The sequence below is a fragment of the Crocuta crocuta genome, unplaced genomic scaffold (genome assembly GCF_008692635.1).
Source record: "Crocuta crocuta isolate KB4526 unplaced genomic scaffold, BGI_CrCroc_1.0 scaffold186, whole genome shotgun sequence".
NCBI lineage: Eukaryota > Metazoa > Chordata > Mammalia > Carnivora > Hyaenidae > Crocuta > Crocuta crocuta.
The window spans coordinates 6,305,049-6,319,697 of record NW_027551569.1 but is presented as its reverse complement, the minus strand read 5'-3'; positions in this window follow the sequence as shown (position 1 = coordinate 6,319,697).

Here is a 14,649-nt window from a genome sequence, read left to right as displayed (position 1 = left end):
GTATAGCAGTTTTGTTCCGAAACTCAGAAACAACCAAGATGTCCTTCAGTCGGTGAATGGATAACTTGTGGTATATCCTGACAACAGGATATTATTCAGTGTTAAAAATAAATGAGCTGTCAAACCATGACATGGAGGAAATTTAAATGAATATTGCTAAGGGAAAGAAACCAATCTGAAAAGGCTACATACTGTGTGATTCCAACTTTATGATATTCTGGAGAAGGCGAAAGTATGAAGGCAGTGAAAGGATCAGTGTGATTGCCAGGGGTTAGCAGGGAAGGAGGGTGAATAGGTGGAACACCAGGAACTTTTAGGGCAGTGACATTATTCTGTCTGATACTATTGGTGGATACATGGCATACATTTGTCCACATTCGTAGAATAAACAGCACCAAGAGTAAACCCTAATGTAAACTCTGGACTTCGGGCCATTATGATATGTCACTGTAAGTTCATCAGTGTAACAAATGTTCTGCTCTGGCAGGAATGTTGATGATGGGGGAGGCTCTGTGTATGTGGGGGAGGGCAGAGAGTATGGTTTGACCCTTGAACAACAGAGGTTTAAACTACATGGGTCCACTTATACATGCATTTTTTCCTCCGATAAATACAGTACAGTACTGTAAATGTATTGTCTCTTCCTGATTATTTTCTTACTAACATTATTTTCTCTAGCTTATTTTATTGTAAGAATACAGTATATAAGGGGCGCCTGGGTGGCTCAGTCAGTTGAGCATCTGATTTCAGCTCAGGTCATGATCTCACTGCTCATGGGTTCGAGCCCCGTGTTGGGCTCTGTGCTGACAGCTGAGAGCCTGAAGCCTGCTTCAAATTCTGTGTCTCCCTCTCTCTCTGCCCCTTCCCTGCAGGCACTCTGTCTCTCTCTCTCAAAATAAATAAACATTAAAAAAAAGAATACAGTATATAATATATATACCATATAAAATAGGTGTTAATTGACCATTGATGTTCTCAATAAGGCTTCCAGTCAACAGTAGGCAGTTAGTAGTTACGTTTTGGGGGAGTTCAAAGTTATAAGCAGATTTTCAACTGCGCGGGTGTCAGTGCCTCTGACCCCCAAATTGTTCAAGGGTTAACTGTAAGTGGTAAATCTCTGCACCTTCTGCTCAATTTTGCTGCGAACCTAAAACCATTCTAAAAAGTAGTCTATAAAAAGTCAAAAACAAAAACGAATCTAATGCCAAATACTGTACGGCTAAGAGCAACAGGCCTTGGAGTTCAATTCTTGGAGTTTGAGTCCTGGCTCTGCCTAACTAGCAGTGATCAACCGCAAGTTAGCCAAGCATTCTATGCCTCAGTTTTGTCATCTGTAAAATGGGGGTAATATTGGGGCTTGCTTCATGGGTTTTTGTGAGTATTGCATAAATTAATAAATCTAAAGCATTTAGCACAGTGCTTGGTATTTGGTAAGTGCTCAATCAATATTAGCTCCTCTGTAAAAAGTAACCAATCAATTGGTTAAAGAGCTGATTCCAATCAGTTGGTTGCCACTCACTACCTTTTGACCATAGCAATCCCTTGCACTTAGGATAAGCCATCAGATGCCTGGTGGGATGACTTCTCTCTGCTGTATGTTGGGGTGGAAGATCTATTGCAGAGCCAGAACTTTCAAGCCCACACATGGTCTGAGGCCCAGAGAAAATGCCTCTGGATGGGACCATGCCAATGAACCAGGCAGAAAAAGCAGTGATACATCTNGGCCCCCCCCCCCCCCATTCTTTCCTTTACCAGCCAAGCAGTGCTGTTGCTTGTGTCACTCTGGGGAAGAAAGCTCATGCTAGATTAAGATTGATGTTTAAGCTTCAGGTGATCTGACTCTTTTGACTTTAGCAACCAGCCCTGAGTGCCATGGGCTGTGAGAGATGAGTTCATCAACCGATGATGAACTTGGACATTTTGTTGCATACTCAAAATGCATTTAGTATTTATTGGACACTCTCCAAAATAGTTCTAATGACATTATTGCGCTTGGAATTTATGTATATACACATCAATACAAGTAGTTTACATTTTGATTTAGGATTGTTTTTTTTAAAAAGGACACATTCTTTTTAGGCCCTAACAATCTCAAATGATATGAACTGCTTACAGATAAAGAATGACCCAGGTATTAATATAATTAAGGACAGGCACTATAGCTGACCTTGACTAAAAAGGGTCACTCGGTCACAGCCTGTAGAGACCAAGGAGTGGGGGTGCCTGGGTGGCTCGGTTAAGTGTTTGACTTTGGCCCAGGTCATGATCTCACAGTTCGTAGGTTTGAGCCCTGTGTCAGGCTCTGTGCTGACAGCTCAGAGCCTGGAACCTACTTTGGGTTCTGTGTCTCCCTCTCTCTGCTCTCCCCTACTCATACTCTGTCTCTCTTTCTTAAAAATAAATAAACATTAAAAAAAAAAGACCAAAGAGTGAGCTCCCCCAGTAGACAACTATGCTTTCCCTTCCCTAGAAGATTTATTTATGTCACCCCACTTTCACTAATAATGACACTAATGATTGAGGACATTCTATAGAGTTGGATGTTAAAGTCTACCAAGGGCTCACATGAACATTAAACTACCTTGTTTGAACTTGCAGCCTTGGTAGGTGAATCTGAGGCTCTCAGAGGCTGAGTCCTACTCAAGGTTTTTCACTTGGTAAGAGGGTCAACTTGAGACCCAGCTCTCTAAGTTTTAACATTTTCTACCCTTGATGGATGTGAACTGGTGGCTGGAGTAGGTATCACCAGCTCCACCTCTAACAGTCCACGCCCCTCATCCCCGCTGTGGGCAGAGCCCCAAGTTATTTTGTTGAGGTACCGGCCCCTCCTCCAAAGGATTAAGCCAATCACGATCGTCTCAGGACCCTGGCCGGAGATTGGTCTAGAGGGTGGGCAAGTGACTCAGTTTGGCCAATGTGATGCGAGGGGAGGTCTACGAAAGAGGTTTGAATAGCCTTATAAGTTGAGTAGGCAAGAAACTATCTTCTTTCTCTGATGGGCAGAACTCTATATTTCCACTGGACTCATTTTATTTTGATTCTTGCTTTACTTGCTCATGGTCCTCTTTTTATTTTTTTTTTTAATATTTTTTTTTATTTATTTCTAGCAGAGAGAGAGAGACAGCGTGAGCAGGGGAGGGTCAGAGAGAGAGGGAGTCACAGACTGAAACAGGCTCCAGGCTCTGAGCTGGCAGTCAGCACAAAGCCCGACGCGGGGCTCGAACCCAGGAACCGCGAGATCATGACCTAAGCGAAAGTCGGACGCTTAACCGACTAAGCCACCCAGGCGCCCCTCATGGTCCTCTTTTTAAAGAGCACCTGGCTAACTGCCTTTGGGTCTGGGGCTGTGGGCCTTGGCTCGTCTCCGGATGGCACCGAGGTCGGGCCAGCGCTGCTGTATGATGGCCCTCCGCAGCAGTTGCTCACTGGCCAGAGGCTGGGAGCCTCCTGACCCTGGGGGAGAGGATGCAGGTGTAAGGGCTGGCTGTGCCTGAGTAGCTGACCCAAGGGCCACATTGTGGACACGGCTGCTCCCAGAGGAGGCCAAGAGCCAAGTCCCTGGCCAAGCAGCCGCATTACCCCGATGCTCGGTAACAGCAGGAGGAAGGGTGGCAGCGACGATTCCCTTTATAAGTGAGCTTTCTCTGTGAGACCATGATTACTAAGCACCATGGCTTGGAAAAACCCTTTCTTCTTTGAGAGGCCCCATCCCAAATAAGAAACTTCCAATCATCAGAAATTAAGGTTTACACGTGGACGTTGAAATCTCTTGGTTCCTAGTACCCTGGCCAGCTTCCCAAATAGGAATCCTCACTGGAGAGTAATAATAACAGCACAGAAGCATCACACAGGATTTCGACTTCCAGAGTGAGTCATATTGCTTTGCTTTATTCTTTTGTCCCCCAGGAAAGCGGGTAAGGAAAGAATTACCAACAAGCCATGTGACACTGGGAAGTGCCCTTTTGAGCACCTACCCAACCATAAGCAGGACCACGGGTTAGGTGCACCACACACAGCCTCATTTAGCTCTTCTTCATGGTGACCCTACGCAGTAGGAATTCCTACCTTCACTTTACCTAAGAATATAACGAATCTCAGAGAATAGAATAACTCTTGGGGTCTGGATTCAAATCTAGCCCCTGTTGCCCATGTCACGTGATGTTTCTGAGTGGAAAATAAGGGGTTTAATAATATGGACTCTCTAAGGTCAACTTTACTTCTTTCTTTCTTTATTTAATAAAATTAAAAAAAATTATTCATTTTTGAGAGACAGAGACAGTTGCGAGCAAGGCAGGTGGGCGGCGGGGGGAGATGGCGGAGAGAGAGGGAGACACAGAATCTGAATCAGGCTCGAGGCTCTGAGCTGTCAGCACAGAGCCAGCCACAGGGTTCAACCCACAAACTATGAGATCATGACCTGAGCCACCCAGGCACTCCAGCTCAACTTTACTTCAAACCCCATGATTCTAGAAATATTATCTGCTGCCATAAAAAATGGAATTGAAGCATAGAAATGATCTTTGTCTAGGGCCACATAAGAAGCTAGCGGGGTAAGCCAGCCTTCCTCAAAACCAGGTCTCTGGGTTCCCTTCTCCTCACTCCAGCCATGAACAGTTGGTGTGGCCCCTGGTATTAGGGAACTGAGGCCAACGTGTTGCTCACAAACACGTTGGTGTTAGTGCCTTTGTCTAGCTTCTGGGCAGTCTTCATTGTTGCCAATGCCCTGTCTCTTTAAAAAAAGTTCCAGCCTCTCCTCCCAAGCAAGCAGCAGCCTGAGACTCTGATCCAGGCTGGGTTCCAGAAGCCAAGACTGGACACCTTGTCAGGGGAGATCCAAATTCAGCACTCAAGAGCTCTCTTCCTGAGCCCTTACTTGTTTTAAGCACTGTTCCAAAGAGCTTTCCAGGCAGTAACTCTTTGTATATTTATATACTTAAATCTTTACAATACCTTTATGAATTAGGTGTTATTACAACCATCCCGTTTTAATGATGAAATTGAACCCAGAGAGGTTAAGTAACTTACCTACCCAAGGCTACACAGCTAGTATGCATCAAAGACAGGATGCAAACAGGGACAGCCCAGTTCTGGAGTCCACGCTCTTTACCACTATGCTTTATTGCCTTGCATGAAGCATTAAACTTTTTTCTTTTTGTTTTTAAGTTTATTTGACTTATTTTGAGAGAGAGAGGGAGAGAGAGAGAGAGCACACAGGAGGAGCAGAGGGAGAGGGGGAGAGAAAGAATACCAAGCAGGCTCCGAGTTGTCAGCATGGAGTCTGATGTGGGGCTCGAACTCAGGAACCATGAGAGCATGACCTGAGCCAAAATCAAGAATCGGATGCTTAACCAATTAAGGCACCCAGGAGCCCTGCATGATGCATCAACCTTCAAAGGCCAGGTAACTAGCTGAAAACCACACCTATGGCCATGGATGACAAACTGAGACACAAAGACAGTGAACACATCTGAGAGAGTTGGGGCTGGGCAGTGGAGTCCAAGGAGATCCCTGGAGCACTGAGTCTTTGACCTACAGGAAGAAGAGACAAGTCTCCAGGAAGGCTTTTTAAAGGACACTTGCCCCTGTGCCAGTGAGTGGGAGAGGCCAGGGGCACCAACCTGATTCAGATGAGTTCCTGACAAGTTGAGGAAGGTTGATTCTGATGTTTCTCTGTGTGTCTCATAACACCCCTTAATCCCCCCTTGCGCATTCGCAATCATTTACTTAATTATCTAATAATTCATTCACCAAGGAACTGGGCCAGTCTTGTTCATAACTGTATTGCTACAGCCCTGAACATATAGATAATCCCGTATTTGTTGAATGAATGAATGAATGAATGAGTGAATGAATGAATGAGTGAGTGAGTGAAAGCCAGGCCCTGTGGTCTGAAGTATACTTTCAGCCTGAGCTCTTGGGGAAGGCTCTTGGAGGGGAGAGCACAAAACAGCAAGCTGGCATTTGAGGAAGTATTTGAAAGGAAAGGCAGGCTTTAAAAAAGAGGAAGGAGAAGATTAGGGAGGTGTATTTAAGAGATCGAGAACCGAGGCGAGGGTAGGGAAACCGTGGGCATAAAACCTGAAAGGGAGCCTGTGAGCCTGGTCGGGGCTACCAGAGGAGTCCTTGTCCAGAGCTTCCCTCCGTGAGACTCAGCTTGGCCTCCCTCAGAGCCTTGTCCTGAGGCCAGTCCAGAAATTTCCTCCAGTACAGAAGTAAGTTCTAACTGTAAAGGTTTTATCCTCAATTACCCAAGGACGGCAGATTCTTTCTAGGTTCTCAGTGTGGCAAACTTTTTTGGTCCCTGGTGAGTTTTTGTGAGTCTGGGCTACGGACTCCCCCAGGCCAGCTACAGGGCTGGGTGAGTGCTGCTCTCTGGAAAGCACATTTGGGCTAACTCAGGGCCATGAGCAGGCATCAAAACGTGGCCTGGATTACCTGGAGTTGGAAGAGCTTTCCTTGAAGTGAAAATCCCACCCCTCCCCCACCCACCCGCTGGGCCCACACAACAGCCCAGTCATTGGGTCCCCTTGACTCCTTCCCACACCCCTCTCTACCACACCACCAAATTGTTGAGTGTAAGAGGAAACACCACCTCCCCCAGAAAACCTAGGGGACTTTCTTTTTTTGCCTTTAATAAACATTTGCTGAAATAACTTTTTACTGGTGGTTGTTTTAAAACACGCAGCATAAAAAGCGTCCTGAGAATTATTCCCATCATAACGTTTGTTCAGCTAGACCTGTGTCATCAATGTGGGCTTCGATTTCCTCATCTATAAAATATGGCCCCTTTGTCACTTTACTATTCTACCAGTGCACCGGGCGTGACCGGTTGTTACATTCGCCCCAGCACCTGTTCAATGAATCTTCTTTAAGGGCCAAGAGCCCTGACAGCTTTTGACATTAGTGGAGAAACAAAAGTAATTATTTCCTAGCCCCTGCCCATCACTTAATGGAGTGCCAACCATAAGCTCAGTACAGGGTAGGTGCTATGGAAGTTTTAAAAATGTAAGAGGCACCTGGGTGGCTCAGTCAGTTGAGAGTCTGACTTCGGCTCAGGTCATGATCTTGAGCGCCATGTTGAGCCCCACATTGGGTTCCACGCCAACAGTCTCTCTCTCCCTCTCTCTCTCTCTGCCCCTCCCTGCTCATGTTTTCTCTGTCTCTCTTTCAAAAATAAATAAATATTTTTAAAAATATAAGGTGTTGTCTCTAGCTGTAAGGTAACTTCAAGCCCACTGGCATGACAATACATGTATGAAATAGAGAGAATAACTAAAATAGCATATGACTAATGTTAGATGGGCAAGGAAGTGCTACTTAAGTTTCAAAGAGTGAGAGATCACTGTAGGTTTGACAGATCTAAGAAGACTACATAAATGTAGGGCTTGGGTTGGCTAAAATGTGACGGTGATGATGATGATGATGATGATGATGAATACAGGCACGTTTATTAAATTCTTAGCATGTGACCCGTATTGATATGGTGTTTTATAAGTATCACATTTAATCTCACACCAACCCTCTGATGTAGGCACCGTTATTATCCCCATTTAACAGATGAGGGAACTGAGGTCCAAATATTTTGCTGAAGATCTGACCAATACACAGCAACACCTTCTGGGAGCAAAGCAGGCAGGGATTAAGAAGGAAGGAAAGAATGGAAGAGGGTTTTCAATCTTTCTGAAAGCAATATTATGTCGGTGCTGGGTGGAAACATCTCTGTAGCATGATGTTTACATTGTCAAGTTAAACTCCCTTTTTTACCTTTTTTTCTTTAACGGTTTGTTTATTTCTGAGAGAGAGAGACAGCGTGAGAAGGGGAGGGTCAGAGAGAGAGGGAGACACAGAATCTGAAGCAGGCTCCAGGCTCTGAGCTAGCTGTCAGCACAAAGCCTGACGCAGGGCTCGAACCCACGAACCATGAGATCATGACCTGAGCCGAAGTCGGACGCTTAACCGATTGAGCCACCCAGGCGCCCCACCTTTTTTACTTTTTAAGTTTCTTTATTTATTTTGAGAGAGACAGAGAGGCAGAGAGAGAGTCTCAAGCAGTCTCCGCGCCATCAGCGCAGAGCCCGAAATGGGGCTCAAACCCACAAACCATGAGATCATGATGTGTACTGAAATCAAGAGTCAGACGCTTAACCACCGAGCCACTGAGGTGCCCTGAAACTCCTCCTTTTAAAAATGGCTTGAAGCATCTTGAATATACATCTCTAAGGTTATAATGTACCTTTGGGATCTGAACAAATACAACGGACTCATCTCAGATCTGATTTTTCCTTTATATTTGACCATACTGACAATCCATTTTGGCTTCCTTGGCAGTGGGAAGCCCACTCCTGTTGTTAATGGAGAGGGGATTTCAGGAACCTTGAGGTTTTGTGACTCTGTCTGTGCCTTCCTTTCTTCTATCTTCCGCAGCACTGTGTGCTAACTTTTTTGCTTCCTCTTATTTCTCTAGTGTGTTCATTATTAGCATCTCCTAAGACTGAGTCATGGACCAGCTTCTGTTCACTCATTTAATCACTCATTATTTGAAATTCAATATTTCTAAAAGTCATCTTTGATCTAAAGACGTTTGGTAATTCCACCTGCAATCCTGGTGTGAATTTCAGGGAACACCTATGTATGAATGGCTTACACATGACACCTCCCCAGTGGATCTTTCATCGTCTCTTCGTGTGTTTTCAGGACAATGTTGAAACACAATATTATGGGTACAGAATGTATCATGTATTCCCTAGATCACTCAGGTCCTCATTTTCCCATTTTTATGATTATCTTTCATCTTCCGGAGTCTCTAGTCTATCATCCTTTCTAGGCGGGGAAGGTACCTTCTTTTTGCTTTGCTTCCTCAAACAGAATGGCAAATGGTGTGTGGCTCATAGCAAACATTCAAACAAGGTTGTCTGACTAAATTATTTAAATAACTAACTGAACCCTGAGCTGTAAGAAGGCAGCTCAGTGCAGTTCTGTATTTAGTCTCAGATGGTTGAGTGGCATTTGATGGATGAGGCAGGAATAGTAAGCAGATAAAACTCTACAGTGTCATTTCAGCTGTCCTTTACAAGCTTGACTTTGACCCATTTTATTCGTGTATTCTCAGTGTTTTTTTTTTTTATAGTGGCAAGTGTCAGAAAATCCAACTTAAACTATCTTAGCAAGCAAGAGAAAGGGATGTGTTGACTCCATCACTGTGAAGTTTCCAATGCATGTTAGGTTCAGGGACTCAAATGCTGATCTCATAGCTATTTCCCTCTTTATATGCTATTGGCTCTTTTTTTGTGTGTGTGATTCTATTCTCAGTCAGGTTCTTGTCCTGTGACAGGAAAAATGGCCACCAACAGCCACAACAGCTACATTTTTGCACTGGTGTTTTAAGGAAAAGATTGCTCTTTTTCCTTACCATTTACATATCAAATCTCAGGGAAGACTCTGATTGGCCCTGTTTGGATCATGTACCCATCTCTGAACCAATCACCAGAGCTTTGTAAATAGACTACTCTAATTGGTCAATTCTAGTCACATACCCACACTTGGTGGGGGGAAGGGAATGATGGGGCACCAGGACTGAGACCCTTCCAGGGCCACAGAGAGAAGGACAGAAGTGGTTCTCAAAAAAAAAGGAATGCTGAAGAGAACAACATACATCCTCTACACTCCTCTCCCTAATTCTACCTGAACCAGCATTTTAACCAGAGAACTTACTATCTCTTCATCTTTCAAAGACTTATTGTGTTAGATTCAAGAGGAAGTTTCCCCAGAGATGGCTGCATTTCTGTGAGTGCCAATTTATTGTTAAAACTTTAGACATACTTTTGTTTTATAAATTTCTCAATTGTGGTTGTTGGAAGGAAGGCCTTCTCATTCTCAACTCAAATTTTCTTCTCAGATACATCAGCCTTAAAAAAAAAAAAAAAAAGGTGGGGGCCCCTGGGTGACTCAGTTGGTTAAGCCTCCAGCTCTTGACTTTGGCTCAAGTCATGATCTCACGGGTTCATGAGTTTGAGCCCCATGTTGGGCTCTGTAGTGACAGCGTGGAGCCTGCTTGGGATTCTCTCTCTCTCTGCCTCTCTCTCTGCCCCTCTCCTGCTTGTGCGGTCTGTTTCTCTCTCAAAATAAGTAAGTAAGTTAAAACAAATTTAAATACTTGAAAAAATATATATCACATTAAAATGTCATATATATGATAATATATTTTAATATTATATAATTATTAATTATATAATATTAATTGATTAATAACATTAATAATATATAATGTATATTTTCTATTTTATCATATATCAAGTATTTTAATATAGCACATGTATCTTTTGAAACTTTGTTGTTGTTTTTTAAGTTTGCTTATTTATTTTGAGAGAGACAGGGACAGCGCAAATAGAGGACGGGCAGAGAGACAGGAAGACAGAGAATCCTAAGCAGGCCCTGTACTGTCAGCACAGAGCATGATGCAGGACTCAAACTCACAAAACCGTAGGATCACAACCTGAGCTGAAACCGAGTCGCTTAACCAGACTGAGCCACTCAGGTGCCCTTCTTTTAAAACTTTAAACCCTCCCCCAAATCACTACCATGTAATTTCTTCTCCAAACCTAGGAAAGAGAGCAAGAGGCTCATTTCTTCTGGTCTCTCCTGGTAGGTGTTTGATTGAACAAGGCCAGAGCAGTAGGAAAGAACTGTCATAAATAGGTCTCTGTAATTTGCAGAATATACACATTGTTTGGTTTTATAATATCATCCTGCCTTTCACCCAAGAATTCTCTATGGCATTTTCTTTAAGATTAGCACATTAAAAAAAAAAAAACTTTTTGAAAAAATTGTGATAACTCCATGGATCACCAGGGACACAGAAAGATTACTATTGCATTTGGCTTTGTCTATATCAGGAACTGCAAAATCAAATGCCCCTAGGAGCCCAGCAGGTCTCATAAATGACCTGGCTGGCTGAGTGGAGACTGTCTCAGACGAGGGTGTCAAAGTCCCATCTTAAAGGGGAAGCTTCAGGTGGGTTGCAACCCACTATGGCCATTAAGGAGTGCATGCTGTGACAGATAACATATTAATTATTCATCGATACCTGGCTCGCTTCTCCATGGTACCTGGGAGGACTGAGCTTCCTTACCTCTTTGAAATTGAAAATGGTCACGTGACGTGCTTTGACCGATGTAAGCTAAAGTGATATATTTCACTCCAGGAGGAAATGTTTAACTGCTGGTACATTACATGGCCCTCTCTACCTCTCTCTCTCTTTCCCTGCCACCGTGGCCATGGATACACTTGTTGATACGGCGTTGCAATCCTGAGCCATTACCTGTGGGACACAGGTGTCCTGGGTGGGTGAAAAAGAAGCCTTTCCTTGTGGGAAGCCACTGAGTTTTGGGGGATGTTTGTTACTGCCGCATAACCTATTTCATCTTGACTATTAAACGATGCCTGGCTAATTTTTTTCAAGAGAGGCTAGAAATCTAGATTTTTGTATGAAATCTTTGATATGTTTAAAAAGATAAAAAGAATGTATGGTTGGGCTGGCAAAACCAGATTCAGCCTGTCAGGTACTGGTTTGCAATTTTTGTACATAGTTTGAATGGAACAATTAATGGGTGATTTTTCTGTGGCACAGCGATCCTATCTGAACTCCTACAATGAGTGCACATCACACACCAGTCCTTTGTTACTCTCTCAGTCTTGCTGTTTGTTAGTCCTGAAGACCTTTTTCCTAACTAGATAGGAGGTGGGGACAAACGAGGAATCATGTCTTAAACTTTGTGTACCTCACAGGCACACAACACGGTATCAACAAATACTAGTATGAAGACTAATTGACTGGTTGATTATTCAGACCTATCACTTCCTTCTTGAATATTGGAGAAACTGGTCTGGGGAATTCATTCTTTTACCTTGCCAGTTCACTTGTTCATGTTTGCAAAGAGCCTGGGAATCAATGATGTCCATTAAGCTTTCAAATGTAGTTGGCTAAATAAGTCAGAGGTGCAAAACTCAGTGTGTTAATCAGGATTTTTCTAGTTGCAACTACAGATCTTCCTTGACTTATAATGGGCTTCCATCCTGAGAAGGCCATCATAATTTGACAATATCAAGAGTTGAACATGCATTAATACACCCAACTTACTGAACAGCATGGCTTAGCCTAGCCTGCCTTAAACATGCTCAGAACACCTACAGTTGGGCAGAGTTATCTAACACAAAGACTATTTAATAATAAAGTGTTGGCTAGCTCATGTACTTTGTTGAGCATTGTACCAAGGGTGCAAATCAGAGTGGTTGTATGGGTACAACAATCGTTGTCGGTGTATTGTTTGTTTACCCTTGTGATCTCAGGGCTGAGCGGGATCTGCGGCCGGCTGTCACGGCTCAGCCTCATGAAAAGGTGTTGTATGCCTATCACTAGCCCCAGAAAAGATCAAAATTCAAACTACGGATTCTACTGAATGCATATATTTGCACTCTTGTAACGTTGAAACATCGTAAGTTGAACCACTGAAAGTTAAGGACTGTCGTGATAGGAAATGGAAATTCAAACTGCCTTAGGTAGGATATAAACTCCAGAGGGACGGATGACATCAGGCATGGCTGGCGATGCTGTCTGAGCTGGAAGGGTCTTTCCCTCTCCTGCTTGGCTATACTCTACCCTCCTTTGCATTAGCTTCACTCACTCTCAGTAGACCTCCTGGTGGTTTCAGGTCAAGCTTCTGGCAGCTTTTCTTCCCAGAAGATCCTCAAAATTCCTCACCTCATCCGACTCACTTAAGGTTAGTGGCCATCTCAGTCAGCCTGTGGCCAGGGCTGGGTGTATTAATCAGGCTTTTTTTTAAAGTTGCAAGTGATAGGAAAGCTAAATTCAAACTCAAAATTCTCAGGCTGGGTCTCTGTCTCTTGTCTGTCCCTAAGAGCCAGTAGTAGGTCAGCTCCATCCAGCAGGGCAGGGAGAAGCAGGCCACTGTCTCCATAAATGAGCCAGGCTGTGGCCTCTCCCTCTAGCTACTTCCAGAGGCGATGACTATGTAGAGAGAGGGGGCAACGTGCTGGAAGGGAGGGCTTGACGCTGTGTTTACCTGGCGTTCCATACACAGTTGAAAAACATCCATACAGCAATGGAGAAGACCTAATGGACATTATAGAGAGCTGGAGGGGGCTAAAGACCCCCAAGTTACCCCTCAGTGCCACCCGTGTCGCATATTTAATTTGTGGGGGAAAGCAAAGGCCCAGGAGGGCTGCTGGTGGCCTAGCCATGTCCAAAGCAGGCCCTGGAGAGGACTTGCTCTTACCACACACAACTAATTATTAGTCCCCACACATAGATCAGCTGAGTATTTTCTGAGTCCCAGGCGAAGACATAAAGTTATTGCCCCTGTTCAATGTTTTCTTACATATAAATGTCCAGACCTCAGTCTCATGGGGGAACCATCATAAGGCCGTTTCATAGTTCCCAACTTTGATCTTTATGCCCTAGTAAAGGTGTAGTTGGCCTTTCTGGGGCTCAGCGTTCCGTTCTTCCACAAGACTATCCGATTACTATTCATTTTCCATTGTAGATTCTTTCAGGACCTTACTTTGTTTTAACCTGTTAACTTCAATGTTTTGAGGGACGGAGCTGATGGTGACGACAAAAACAGGTCAGTCAATGTCCTGGGCACTTGATCTGTCTTTCCCTCCATAACACCAGTCCTCTCACCCAGAAAGATTTCTCTGCACTGGGAAGTAAGGAGAAGAAAACCTGACTGTACTCATGCTGAAGAGACACGCTCATTAGGTTTTGCTTTTCTGCTCCCAGCTGTCTCTGAGTCTTGTTTCTTTCACTCTGAGCATCTGCGCTCCGCGCTCCAAGAAGGCATGAACTTTTTCTTTCACTTCCTTTCTTCTCTGGGTGATGACCTGACATCACTCTGGGAAGGAGGCTGAAGGTTACTGAATATAAACACTGTCACTCACTCCTCTCTGGCTTAGGCAGAAAGGTAGGCTGGGCACCCAGGGGGTCTGGAGGTAGGAGACGCAACCATGGTGCCAAGGCCTCAGGAGCCCCACGTGGGCACGAGGGCTCTGTGTCTCTGTGCCTTTACATGCTGGAGGGCACCGTGGAGGACGCATTTCCTCTGGAGTCGCCATTAACCATCGACCACTCTAGGAGGATGAAAGGTGGGAGTGAGTTGGCAGTGGAAGTCGTTATGGGGGAGAAAGCCGTCTGGGGTCGGCTTAGGGCTGGGTCTGCTCCGGGGGAGTGTCCCTGGGCCGAAAGAAGCCCGCTGAAGTGGGTCGGAAAGCCCAGGGGTCAGCGGGTGCAGCCCCGGAGAAAGCGCTGGGCTCGAAGCCCCAGGGGAGGGCAGCCCTCCAGCAGCGAGCCACCCGGGGCCCAAGGGCACCTGCGGTGGCCAGGTGGGCTAGTAGGTGGGGGGTGATCCTCTGCCCATCCTTCTCCACGGAAGAATAAAAGCGGCTCGCGAGATCCTTCCCTCACGCCCTCGGTAGTGCAGCGTCCAAGGATGAAAATGTGCTGAAGTCCCCTGTCGGTGGAGGGGGAAAGCGCTAAGGATCGAGGAAGACAGGCTGCGGGTGCCCGCGGGAGCTCCGGGGCTCGTCCGGCCGCGGCGCCTTCTCGCTCCGCTCCTCCGAGCAGCGGCGTGGGTC